Source organism: Heteronotia binoei, chromosome 19 (genome assembly GCF_032191835.1).
Source record: "Heteronotia binoei isolate CCM8104 ecotype False Entrance Well chromosome 19, APGP_CSIRO_Hbin_v1, whole genome shotgun sequence".
Taxonomy (NCBI): Eukaryota; Metazoa; Chordata; class Lepidosauria; order Squamata; family Gekkonidae; genus Heteronotia; species Heteronotia binoei.
In genome coordinates, this window is record NC_083241.1 from 37,245,757 (window position 1) to 37,257,321 (window position 11,565).

Genomic DNA, 11,565 nt, shown 5'->3' on the forward strand with positions numbered 1-11,565 from the left:
TATTTACTACTACTAATCCACCTCACTGGCTTGTTGAGCCTCAGGAAGAGAGTCTTGTTGAACTCTCAGGAAGAGAGCCTTGGTTCAGTAGTTCTGCTGTGCGATTGAGAGAGCCTGGCAAAGCTAGTTATCCTTCCCCCACTTCCTCCCCAAGGGACGAGCTTTGCTCTGTAGCTCCTGTGCAATTGAGCAAGCCTGTAAAAGCAAATTGTGATGCAGAAGGAAGCAAGAGAGGGAGAAGGAAGTAGACGACAGTGATTGCTTGCGGGCCTGATAGGAGCTTTCCGGGGGCCAGATTTGCCCCCTTGGCCACATTTTTGACACCCTTGCTTCTAACCTCTATACCACATTGGCTCTGTGATGCACTGTCCTTCCGACTCAAAGTCTTCATATTGTCCATTCTTGTTCTGCCACAAATTATCTTGTGGGTTTTGGAGTCCGAGATAATTCCTTAGATCAGTTTCTCAGTTTGCAGTTTGTACTGAGCTACAGTGCCGGCCGGGGAGACTCACACACACCTTGTGTTGGTTCTGAATGGTGAACAAGGATTTCCGCTGTCACTTTGTTTGGCCAAACACATGCAGGCAATTGACTAATCCTTCCCTGGTTACCATGTATGTGTATTTTGCCAAGAAAAGCGGTGATTTGAATAGGTGTGTGTCATTCAAATGTGACAAATGGGGCTCCTTTGGCCTTTTGCCGCTTCATCCAGAAGAGTTGCCATTTCAGCCAAGCAGATCCCAGAGCCAGCGCGTTGAATCTTCGGCTGAACATTTGGAAGAACTTCCTGGGGGTTAGGGCAGTTCCTCGGTGGAACCGACTTGGGCTATCCTTCTTTGGAGGTTTTCAAGCAAAAGCTAGATGGCCATTAGACAGCAATGCTGATTGTGTGAATTTAGAGGAGGAGGGCAGGAAGAGATCTTGGTTCTTATGGTCCTTTCTTGTATGCCCAGGGTAATGCTGACTGCCACTCTGAGGTCAGGGACGGGGCTGGTGCGTGGGAGTCGGCGAGGTAGGTGGCCGCCTGGGGCACCACCTCGCCACAGGGGTGGGGGTTGGGAGGCTGGGGGCTGGCCCTCCCTCCCTGTCCCCACTCATGTGGACCCAGTGAAGAAAGAAGGAGCCAGCTTCTTCCCGGTTCCCTCTGAAGCGGTAGAGGGCCAGGCAAGGGGCAGCCCGAGCTGCGTGTTCTTTCTTCAAAATTGATTATTGTGTTCAGTTTTGGGCAACACATTTTAAGAAGGATGTAGACAAGTTGGAACGGGACCAGAGGAGGGTGACAAAGATGGTGAGGGGTCTGGAGACCAAGTCCTATGTGGAAAGGTTGAAGGAGGTGAGCATGTTTAGCTTGGAGAGGAGGTGGCTGAGAGGTGATTTGATCACTATCTTCAAGTACTTGAAGGGCTGTCATATAGAGGATGGTGTGGAATTGTTTTCTGTGGCCCTGGAAGGAGGACCAGAACCAACGGGTTGAAATTAGATCAAAAGAGTTTCTGGGTCAACATTAGGAAGAACTTCCTGATCGTTAGAGCGATTCCTCAGTGGAACAGGCTTCCTTGGGAGGTGGTGGGCTCTCCTTCCTTGGAGGTTTTTCAACCGAGGCTAGATGGCCATCTGACAGCAATGAAGATCCTGTGAATTTAGGGGGAGGTGTTTGTGAGTTTCCTGCATTGTGCAGGGGGTTCCTCGGGAGGTGGTGGACTCTGCTTCCTTGGAGGTTTTTCAACCGAGGCTAGATGGCCGTCTGACAGCAATGAAGATCCTGTGAATTTATGGGGGAGGTGTTTGTGAGTTTCCTGCATTTGCAGGGGGTTGGACTAGATGACCCTGGAGGTCTCTTCCAACTCTATGATTCTATGATTCTGTGTTGTAGCCCAACCTGAGCCCTTTTGTGGAAAGGGTGGGATAGAAGTCAAAATAAGTAAGTAAGTAAGTAAATAAAATGACCCTTAAAAATGCCACCTTTTGAGCACAGGCCAGGTCTTCCTCCTCTCCAAAATGGAACTCTGCTTCTCCATCAGTCAGAGAGAATTCTTAGTTTGGTCTCAAGGATAACAATTATTTGAGGTGGATATTGTGCTGTATTTGAAGAGCCCGTTTGGTTATGAAGTGAGGGGGGGGGACCCCTAGGGTTGCCAAGTCCAATTAAAGAAAAATCTGGGGACTTTGGGGGCGGAGCCAGGAGACTTTGGGGGTGGAGCCAGGAGACATTGGGGGTGGAGCCAAGATCAAGGCTGTGACAAGCATAATTGAACTCCAAGGGAGTTCTGGCCATCACATTTAAAGGGACAGCACGCCTTTTTAAATGCCTTTCTTCCATAGGAAATAATTAAGGATAGGGGCACCATCTTTTGAAATAAAAGTATTATTTTGGGGCTCATAGAATTGGACCCTCTGGTCCAATATTTTTGAAACTTGGGGGGTATTTTGGGGAGAGGCACTAGCTGCTATACGAAAAATCTGGTGTCTCTACCTCAAAAAAATAGCCCCCCCAGAGCCCCCAATATCCATGGATCAATTCCCTATTATTCTCTATGGGAATCGTTCTCCATAGGGAATAATAGAGTGCCTAGTAGACATTTCCCTCCCCCCCCACGCTTTCTAAAGGGGAGGGAGCCTCCATACCAGGGAATCCCCCCTCCCTCTCTCTCTCACACACACACACACAAATACTTCGTCTTCTTCCAGCAGAACTTGCTCGCTGTGAAAACGAAAGCAAACTGCACAGGAAAAGAAAGGGAGGGGCCGTTCCTGTTTCCTGTGCAGCCTTAAAGGGACACATTTTAAAAACGGATCCCAAGCTGTAAAACAACATGATGCCTACAGGTATGTTCTCTTTCCCCCCGCCCCCAGATTTTTTAAGAGCGGGGAAGGAGGCTGAAAATTCAGGGGTCCCCCATCAGGGCGGGAGGGTTGGGAAGCCTAGGGACCCCTGATCAAATAAATGATAAACACTGGACTTTTCAACACCCCCTTGTGTTTCCCTGTCAAGCACCGTTGGACAACGTGTCAGCTCACCTCGGATGAATTTGTCACCCTCCGTGCCCCTTTCGAAAAGCTGCTGAGATTTTCCATTTGCCTGAACTTGGGAGGGAGTTGAGGCTGCTGAGAGGTGAGCTGCCTGCTGAGCAGTAGGAAGCCAGAGGCGTACATCCTCACAGCCCCGGGGGGCACAGAACCGCAGCGATGTAACAAGAGAAGCGGGTACAGTTGGGGCCAGAAGGAGAGAGGGGACAGGTGGCAGCAGAAATCCACAGAGAGGGAGGTGCAGTGAACATGACTGACAAAGCGGAAAGAGGTTACCTGCTGGGAGGGCATTGCGCCACTTGTTTAAGCAGGAAGATGGCTTTGGCTGAGTGGAAGAAACAGGGATGAGCTAAAACCCATCCGAAGAAAAGAGGGTGACATTTTGACAACTGTTCCTTTAATCTGAGCTGGTGTTTTAGACTGCCCGAATCCACTTGGCGTGGGCATGAACAGGGGGAAAAGAAGTGGTCCTTAGAGCAGCTGCAGACAGAGAAAAAGAAATGGTTTTATTCAACTTTATTCAACTGTTTGAAACGAATCTGCCTCCTTGACTGGAAGCAGAACATTAAGGATACAGCCAGGGGTGGAATTCTAGCAGGAGCTCCTTTGCATATTAGGCCACACACCCTCATGTAGCCAATCCTTCAAGACCTTACACGGCTCTTTTCTGTAAGTTCTTGGAGGATTGGCTACATCAGGGGTGTGTGGCCTAATATGCAAAGGAGCTCCTGCTAGAATTCCACCCCTGGATACAACACTCGGTCAAATAGCTTATTGTGTATAGCCAGGGTTTTTTTTTTTTTTTTGAGCAGGAATGCACAGGAATGCAATTCTGGCTGACTTGGTGTCAGGGGGTGTGACCTAATATGCGAATGAGTTCCTGCTGGGGTTTTCCCCTGCCCCAAAGGCCTGTGTGGAACAATGGTGATGTCAGGGGTGTGGCCTAATATGCAAATGAGTTCATGCAGGGCTTTTTTCCTACAAAAAAGCCCCGCATATAGCCATAGGCCCTTACAAGTTGAGAAACCGCAAGATACAATAAGAAATAAAACCACAAAGCTAGAATATAAAAATTTGCAATCAGAACAGATCAAAACGTAACAGACGACAGTTTTGAGAAAGCGCCCCGCAAGAATATGCTCTCAGACCTTCGCTTCTTTGCTGCAAAGCCAAACAGAGAGACTCGTTATTGAATGCAGTCTTCTCATATGCAGAATATGAGTTTATGGCAGATAGGATTCTTGCCAAACTTTTGTGCTCGCTTCGGCAGCACATACACTAAAATTGGAACGATACAGAGAAGATTAGCAGGATTCTTGCCAAACTTTTTACCCTGGAATTAGTTATAATGGACAGAGTAAGATGTAATGGGGGTGTAAGGGTCCACTGGTGTAAGCTGGTCCTGTTTCAGCTATTATTCCATCAGTTGAAGAAGAAGAAGAAGATATTGGATTTATATCCCGCCCTCCACTCCGAAGAGTCTCAGAGCGGCTCACAATCTCCTTTCCCTTCCTCCCCCACAACAGACACCCTGTGAGGTGGGTGGGGCTGGAGAGGGCTCTCACAGCAGCTGCCCTTTCAAGGACAACCTCTGCCAGAGCTATGGCTGACCAAAGGCCATGCTAGCAGGTGCAAGTGGAGGAGTGGGGAATCAAACCCGGTTCTCCCAGATAAGAGTCCGCACACTTAACCACTACACCAAACTGGCTCTCCCTTGGTCTCCCTTGTAGTGACATTGTGTCTTACAACAGTGTGATCCTGCTATTAGTACCATCATTTAATCTGGGCCTATAATTGCTTATTCTGCATGATGTGCCCTTCTCGCCTGTGGTGCACTTTATTTATTGTTTTTATTGTTTCTACCTGCTTAATTTTCATGTACTGATTTAATTTTGAATTGTAGGTTTTTATTGTTATTATGTTGTGATCCGCCCTGAGCCCTACAAAAAAGGGTTTAGGGGAAAGGGCGGAATATAAACCTACTAAATAAAATAAAATAAATAAAATAAGCCACCCATAGACACATCGCTCCATTGGTAGTTGAAGATAGTGGCTGCCGGTAGGGCTTTTAATTGTAGCAGGAGCTCCTTTGCATAGTAGGCCACACCCCCCTGATGTGGCCAATCTTCCAAGAGCTTACAGTAGGTCCTGTAAGAAGAGCCCTGTAAACTCCCAGAGGATTGGCTACATCAGGGGTGTGTGTGGCCTAATAGGCAAAGGAGCTCCTGCTACAAAAAAAAGCCCCAAGCTGTGGAATCTTATGAGCAAAAATTCTACTTCATGAGCTGCTGGCATTAGTCTGCAGAAATTAGTTTGCTCTGGGGCCGTTTCCCAGAGCTAAGACAAAAGTGTGTGAGCCAGAGGCTAAAAAACCCTGTGAGCTAGTTCACACTAACTCAATTTACAGGGAACACTGGTGACCGTTCAGAACAGCTATTTTCGTAGTTTGAAAATGAAGTGATGTAAAAGTCGCCCTGAGAATGAGGTTAGAAACGTTGGTCAAATAAGCTGATCCAGAATGGTCTGGTTTAAATAATTTATACCATGGTACTGCTCTCGAATGTAGAATTAAAGATCAACTGATCAGTGCATCAGATCTAAATATCCACTCCTTGAGCTGAACACAACAGGAAAAGGCGACGTTTGAGCCGCAGCTGATCTAGTAGATTTAAGAAGACTGCAGATTTATACCCTGCTCTTCTCCCTGAATCAGAGACTCAGAGCGACTTACAATCTCCTATATCATCTTCCCTCACAACAGACACTGTGAGGTGGGTGGGGCTGAGAGAGCTCTTACAGCAGCTGCCCTCTCAAGGACAACTCCTATTGGAGCTATGGCTGACCCAAGGCCATTTCAGCAGGTGCAAGTGGAGGAGTGGAGAATCAAACCCGGTTCTCCCAGAGAAGAGTCCGCGCACTTAACCACTACACCAAACTGGCTCTCAAACAGGTTGCAAACAGAGGAGAACTCTGTTTGGGGCCCCAGGTGGATTTTTTCACCCGAGTCTGGTTTTGGTTTGCCTTTCCCAGTCCCTAAGCCCTGTCCACCCTATCCCTCTTCTCCCATTTTAAGTGCTGCCCGAATATTGCCTGAATATTCCGCTGACAACAAAGAGCTCCGGCCAGAAGGAATGGTAATTTCCACGGCGGTAATCTTTGCATTCCACCTGCCTTTGTCGAAGCTGCCTTGGCTAGATAGGAGAGGGTTATAAATCAAAGGGTATGAGCTGTAGGGGCTGTGATTTAGGATATTGTGTCTTACTTGGGGTTTAAGGAAAGGAGCTATGTTCTAGTCAACTCAGGTTAGGGTGGCCCAGTCTGCTGACAGGGATAGGGGCAGGGCTTTTTTTTGTAGCAGGAGCTCCTTTGCATATTAAGCCACACACCCCTGATATTAGCCAATCCTCCAAGAGCTTACAGTAGGCCCTGTAAGAAGAGCCCTGTAAGCTCTTGGAGGATTGTCTCCATCAGGGGTGTGTGGCCTAATATGCAAAGGAGCCCCTGCTGGAATTCTATCTCTGGACCCTGTACTAAGAGCCCTGTCAGCGCTTGGAGGGTTGACTCCATCAGGGGTGTGTGGCCTAATATGCAAAGGAGCCCCTGCTAGAATTCTATCTCTGGACCCTGTACTAAGAGCCCTGTCAGCGCTTGGAGGGTTGACTCCATCAGGGGTGTGTGGCCTAATATGCAAAGGAGCCCCTCCTAGAATTCTATCTCTGGACCCTGTACTAAGAGCCCTGTAAGCTCTTGGAGGATTGGCTCCATCAGGGATGTGTGGCCTAATATGCAAAGGAGCCCTGCTGGAATTCTATCTCTGGACCCTGTACTAAGAGCCCTGAAAGCTCTTGGAGGATTGGCTCCATCAGGGGTGTATGGCCTAATATGCAAAGGAGCCCCTGCTGGAATTCTATCTCTGGACCCTGTACTAAGAGCCCTGTAAGCTCTTGGAGGGTTGACTCCATCAGGGGTGTGTGGCCTAATATGCAAAGGAACCCCTGCTAGAATTCTATCTCTGGACCCTGTACTGAGAGCCCTGTAAGCTCTTGGAGGGTTGGCTCCATCAGGGGTGTGTGGCCTAATATGCAAAGGAGCCCTGCTGGAATTCTATCTCTGGACCCTGTACTAAGAGCCCTGTCAGCTCTTGGAGGGTTGACTCCATCAGGGGTGTGTGGCCTAATATGCAAAGGAGCCCCTGCTAGAATTCTATCTCTGGACCCTGTACTAAGAGCCCTGTAAGCTCTTGGAGGGTTGACTCCATCAGGGGTGTGTGGCCTAATATGCAAAGGAACCCCTGCTAGAATTCTATCTCTGGACCCTGTACTGAGAGCCCTGTAAGCTCTTGGAGGGTTGGCTCCATCAGGGGTGTGTGGCCTAATATGCAAAGGAGCCCTGCTGGAATTCTATCTCTGGACCCTGTACTAAGAGCCCTGTCAGCTCTTGGAGGGTTGACTCCATCAGGGGTGTGTGGCCTAATATGCAAAGGAGCCCCTGCTAGAATTCTATCTCTGGACCCTGTACTAAGAGCCCTGTAAGCTCTTGGAGGGTTGACTCCATCAGGCGTGTGTGGCCTAATATGCAAAGGAGCCCCTCCTAGAATTCTATCTCTGGACCCTGTACTAAGAGCCCTGTAAGCTCTTGGAGGGTTGACTCCATCAGGCGTGTGTGGCCTAATATGCAAAGGAGCCCCTGCTAGAATTCTATCTCTGGACCCTGTACTAAGAGCCCTGTAAGCTCTTGGAGGGTTGACTCCATCAGGCGTGTGTGGCCTAATATGCAAAGGAGCCCCTGCTGGAATTCTATCTCTGGACCCTGTACTAAGAGCCCTGTAAGCTCTTGGAGGATTGGCTCCATCAGGAGGGTGTGGCCTAATATGCAAAGGAGCCCCTGCTAGAATTCTATCTCTGGACCCTGTACTAAGAGCCCTGTAAGCTCTTGGAGGGTTGACTCCATCAGGCGTGTGTGGCCTAATATGCAAAGGAGCCCCTGCTAGAATTCTATCTCTGGACCCTGTACTAAGAGCCCTGTAAGCTCTTGGAGGGTTGACTCCATCAGGCGTGTGTGGCCTAATATGCAAAGGAGCCCCTGCTGGAATTCTATCTCTGGACCCTGTACTAAGAGCCCTGTAAGCTCTTGGAGGATTGGCTCCATCAGGAGGGTGTGGCCTAATATGCAAAGGAGCCCCTGCTAGAATTCTATCTCTGGACCCTGTACTAAGAGCCCTGTAAGCTCTTGGAGGGTTGACTCCATCAGGCGTGTGTGGCCTAATATGCAAAGGAGCCCCTGCTGGAATTCTATCTCTGGACCCTGTACTAAGAGCCCTGTAAGCTCTTGGAGGATTGGCTCCATCAGGCGTGTGTGGCCTAATATGCAAAGGAGCCCCTGCTAGAATTCTATCTCTGGACCCTGTACTAAGAGCCCTGTAAGCTCTTGGAGGGTTGACTCCATCAGGCGTGTGTGGCCTAATATGCAAAGGAGCCCCTGCTAGAATTCTATCTCTGGACCCTGTACTAAGAGCCCTGTAAGCTCTTGGAGGGTTGACTCCATCAGGCGTGTGTGGCCTAATATGCAAAGGAGCCCCTGCTGGAATTCTATCTCTGGACCCTGTACTAAGAGCCCTGTAAGCTCTTGGAGGATTGGCTCCATCAGGAGGGTGTGGCCTAATATGCAAAGGAGCCCCTGCTAGAATTCTATCTCTGGACCCTGTACTAAGAGCCCTGTAAGCTCTTGGAGGGTTGACTCCATCAAGGGGGTGTGGCCTAATATGCAAAGGAGCCCCTGCTGGAATTCTATCTCTGGACCCTGTACTAAGAGCCCTGTAAGCTCTTGGAGGATTGGCTCCATCAGGAGGGTGTGGCCTAATATGCAAAGGAGCCCCTGCTAGAATTCTATCCCTGGACCCTGTAAGAAGAGCCCTGTCAGCTCTTGGAGGGTTGGCTCCATCAGGGGTGTGTGGCCTAATATGCAAAGGAGTTCCTGCTACAAAAAAGCCCTGGGTTAGGGGGGCAGTGTTCCCCCTAAGCTGAGTTCGTGTGAGCCAGCTCACAGTTTTTTAGCCTTTAGCTCACACAGTTTTGTCTAAGCTCAGGCAGGATGGTCCCAGAGCAAGCTAATTTATGCAGCAGCCAAATCGCTCACCCACATCTTTAATGCCAGTAGCTCATGAAGTAGAATTTTTGTTCACGAAACCCCGTAGCTTAGAGAGGGAGCACTGGTGTGTGTGTGTGTGTGTGTGGGGGGGGGGTGTAGGGTCGCCAGCTCCAGGTTAGGAAACTTCTGGAGTTTTGAGAATGGTGCCTGGGGAGGGCAGGGATCTCAGCGGGGTACAATGTCATGGAGTTCACACCCTCCCAAGCATCTATTTTCTCCAGGGGAACTGAACTCTGTAGTCATATAGAGTTGGAAAGGACCTCCAGGGTCATCTAGTTCAACCCCGTCTGGAGATGAACTGTAATTCTGGGGGATCCTCAGGTCCCACCTGGAGGCTGGCATCCCTAAATGCTCTGGTCTGGGCTGTACTACTTTAGATCACAAGTGGGGCATCCACGTGCCACGATGCTGTCCTGCGCATAAGTTCTCTCCCACACGTAGGAAAACAGCACTTGTGGAAATTTGAGGTCGCGATCACACACACTAAATGATGCGCTTTCCAACTGGATTTTGTCGGTTCATAGAATGAATGAGAACCAAGATCCTGATGCTAGGAAAGACAGAAGGCAAAAGAAGAAGGGGACGGCAAAAGATGAGATGGCTGGACAGCGTTACTGATGTAACAAATGCGAATTTGAGCAGTCTTCGGAGGATGGTGGAAAACAGGAGGGCCTGGCGTGACTTGGTCCATGGGGTCGCAAAGAGTCGGACTCGACTGTGCGACTGAACAACAAGAATAAATGAATGAATAAAATAAATAAATAAAGTTGTGAGCCACTGCATCAATTAGTGTGCTCTGGGGTCATCCTTCCTGAGCTAAGACAAAAATGCGCCAGCTGGAGGCTAAAAATCTGTGAGCTAGCTCATGCTAACTCAGTAGGGTTGCCAAGTCCAATTCAAGAAATATCTGGGAACTTTGGGGGTGGAGCCAGGAGCAAGGTTGAGACAAGCACAATTGAACTCCAAAGGGAGTTCTGGCCAGCTCATTGAAAGAGACCACGCACCTTTGAAATGCCTTCCTTCTTTGGGGGCTCATAGAATTGGACCCCTTGGTCCAATCTTTTTGAAACTTGGAGGGTACTTTGGGGAGAGACACTAGATGCTATACTGAGAATCTGGTGCCTCTACCTCAACCAGCTCTCCCAGAGCCCCAGATACCCACGGATCAATTCTCCATTATTTTCTATGGGAATAAATCTCCATAGGGAATAATGGGGTGCCCAGCAGACATTTCCCTCCCCTCCCCCCATTTTATGATGACCCTGAAGCAGGGGGAGGGCCTCCAAACTGGGGGATCCCCTGCCCCCACCTGGGGATTGGCAACCCTATAACTCAGCTTATAGGGAACACTGGTTCTAACCTGATGGAACTCCCAGCTAAACGATATCAGGGCCTTGCCGGATTTAACGCAATCCCGCAGGGCTTCCAAGGCAGAGACGTTCCACCAAACTTTCAGTTGAGGGCAGCGAAGGTCAAGAACATGGCTGGCGCCCTCCTTCTCCACCTTTCTCCCCTCTCTCCCCTCCCTTTCCTACTGGTGAGGTGGCGACTTGATGAAGAACCGGTTAAAGATGAACTGTTAACGCCACCTGGGATTGATTTTAAGTCTGTAAGGTGATATTTATTTTATTTTAAGGAGTCATTATGATGTATTTATGTATTCTTTTATTGATGTCCGTCGCCTAGAGCCCTGTGTATTCCGGGGTTGGGCTATTCATAAATCCAAAGAACAAATAAATAAGACAGCTTTATGCGTCTGCGTGGAACAGGATGCTGGACTAGATGGACTACTAGTCTGACCCAGCGTGGTTCTTCTTCTGTTCTTCCTCGTCGTTGTTCCGGGAGGTGATCTCTGAGTGCCGTGGGAGGCTCCGAACACACCATCCACTCAGCCGGAAGTCAGATCTTGCTTAATTGTCTGACACAGCCAGGAATGCAGTGGCAGTGAGTGATTGGCGCACCTCACGGTGAGGTCGCGGCAGCGTCTCTTTTTGCAATTGAGGTCACACCGGGAATGAATTCCCCGCTCTGGATTAAAATGAGAACCGAGCCCGGGAGCAGAGGTCACCGTCCGCTGGAATAGGATCCGTTCGGCCTCATTGGGTTTTTGCTCCGACGGATCGTCTCTGGACTCTGAAATATCACTGGATCGCAAAAAAAGAGAGGAGTGTTAAGGAGATGACTCACAAGGCTTTTGTTTCTGTGCTCTGTAGGGTCTCCCCCCCCAGTCTCTGTTTATTAAATGGCAGGGCTTTTTTTGTAGCAGGAACTCCTTTGCCTATTAGGCCACGTCCCCCTGAGGTAGCCAATCCCCCAAGAGCTTACAGGGAATACAGGGCCTACTGTAAGCTCTTGGAGGGTTGGCTACATCAGGGGCGTGTGGCTTAATAT

The 11,565-nt window shown here is 49.2% G+C and overlaps 1 pseudogene; it reads left to right on the forward strand.

Annotated features, from left to right (window-relative positions):
• Window positions 1-4,281: 4,281 nt before the first annotated feature.
• On the forward strand, window positions 4,282-4,347 carry LOC132587998 (U6 spliceosomal RNA; annotated as a pseudogene).
• The last annotated feature ends 7,218 nt before the right edge of the window (window positions 4,348-11,565 follow it).